The sequence below is a fragment of the Anneissia japonica genome, unplaced genomic scaffold (assembly GCF_011630105.1).
Source record: "Anneissia japonica isolate Jap-2015-1 unplaced genomic scaffold, ASM1163010v1 scaffold3626_len63805_cov211, whole genome shotgun sequence".
In the NCBI taxonomy this organism is placed as follows: Eukaryota; Metazoa; Echinodermata; class Crinoidea; order Comatulida; family Comatulidae; genus Anneissia; species Anneissia japonica.
Genome location: NW_022709506.1, coordinates 51,200 through 53,448, shown reverse-complemented (window position 1 = coordinate 53,448; position 2,249 = coordinate 51,200). Strand labels below are relative to the sequence as shown.

General features: G+C 34.7%; 1 pseudogene; it reads right to left on the bottom strand.

Moving 5' to 3' along the window:
* Nucleotides 1-328: 328 nt before the first annotated feature.
* LOC117106696 lies at nucleotides 329-444 on the bottom strand (annotated as a pseudogene).
* Nucleotides 445-2,249: the final 1,805 nt, after the last annotated feature.

Here is a 2,249-nt window from a genome sequence, read left to right as displayed (position 1 = left end):
TATTATTATTATCACTATTAATATTATAATATAATTATGTATAATAATGCATTCGATCTCCCATCACCAAACACACATTATTCGTGAAAGCTTCATACCTTTCATCAAATTTATAGGTAAAGCTTCACTCAATCAAGATTTAAAAAAGAACGTTAGGACTTCACTACAACAGCAAATCTATTGACCTTAGGCTTCGACGTCGATAGTTGGCGACCTCTGAGGAGGGTGGGTCCAGGCTTCAAAGTGACGCCTGCATTATGAAAATATTATAAGAGCTATCGATGCGCTACTATTAGTAAAATAAATTTCTAGAAAAAAAAATGAATTAAGTCTACAGCACCCGGTATTCCCAAGCGGTCTCCTAACCAAGTACTAACAAGGCTAGTTGCTTAACTTCGGTGATCGGACGAGAACCGGTGTTTTCAAGGTAGTATGGCCGTAGACATGGATGCAGCAACAGTGCAACACTTCGATCATCGAGTTCATTGAATGATATTTCAAGTTGTGACGTGTTACTTAGAAATATTATAAGAGCTGTCGATTCGCTACTATTGGTAAAATGAATTTTTAGAAAAATATAAATGAAATAAGTCTACTGCACCCGGTATTCCCAGAGAAAAACTCAGACATGTACAATAACTTTGCTCAACCTACCAATGATTGAGCCCTGTTGAGCAGAGCCGCTGTCCATTAGACCAATAATTGAGCAGAGTTATAGAGACGTCTCTGCTCAACAAACAGTATTTACAGTATATATATATATGTATATATATATATATATATATATATATATTTCATTATATGTAATACACTTGTTACTCAACTCATTTTGTATTTGTAATTCAGTTAATTGTAGGCTGATTCTTTACTACAAGTTGGGTTCTGTATTTATTCACTTCTAATAATATATTTTATATTAATGCAATCTGCTTTATTCCGTTGATGTAGGCCCTACACTGAAAAAGAAAAAAAAAAACATACTGTATACGAGTTTGAAAGAAAATAAAAATAAACGATCAATCTAACAATATATAACAATTCAAATTCTCATTTTCATTTTATGTAGAATAGGTTTATTACCGTTCACGTGGCAGTATATAACGGCCTATCTTGATTGATGATATGAAACACAGACATGAAGGTCATGGTTGAATGCGTTTCAGCTGACACGTCAATGCGTTACAGATCCACAATTAACGCATTACATTACCGAGACACGACGGGAAAAACCAACAAATCAAAATCAAGATACATACATCGATTTTTAACGGAATTCGGATAATTACCGTACTAAAAGTTGATTTCTATTGATTATTAAGTAGTTTTCTACTCTCGTGTGGTAATATTTTTATCATTTTTGCACCCGTGTGGTCGCGAGTGGTTCCGTGTGGTATTTAGTAGGACCCTCAGTGAGCCCTGTTGAGTAGACGGCAATGATGTCACTTAAGTTTACAATTTTCTGCTGAAATTGGAGTAGATTGACCTTCACCCCACTCGCGAAGATGAATTGGTTTACCAATTCCGATAAAGTTTTCCCTATTAACCAGTCAAAACTTTCGTCAAAAGTAAACATTTAGGAGGGTGTCACTCCGCTGCATCACACTCGGGAATGCTATGCTGTAAAGATCACTGTAAAGTAAGAAAATCAGGGAAGGCCTAATAGGGGGCCTAGGCTCTCGGCCTAAGGCTAAAATGCCTATTTTATTACTACTATACATACAGTACTACTTGGTACTACTACTAGGCCTAGGGCCTAGCTAGGCTACCTACCTACATACCTAAGTAGGCTAGACCTAGTAGTAGGGTAGATTCTTTTGCTAATTAATTGGGCTTAGGCTAGCCATATATTCCGGTTTCCAATGCCTTTATTGTTCAATGCTTCCCTTATCAGGCTCACATTGGTGGGCCTATAATATCGGTCGCGGTTTGTTTTCAACAAATATATGGAGCGCCAATGGAGTTTCGAAACGCTAAATTTAATATAATTATAACTAGGCCTAATTATCATTGCAAGTTCGTCAATCGGTTTATCATACTTTTTTTATTTATGTTTTGTTGTATTTCTAATAAGTAACAACAGGCTACTTAAAAGCAAGTAAAATTAATACTATTATTACTAAACTATCAATTAATATTATCTGACGGCTTTTATTTTCGTTTTGTTATGAATTCTACGCTTTCTACTACATAACAAATACAGCAAATAAAATAAATACTAAAATATGATATAATATGTTATATATTATTGT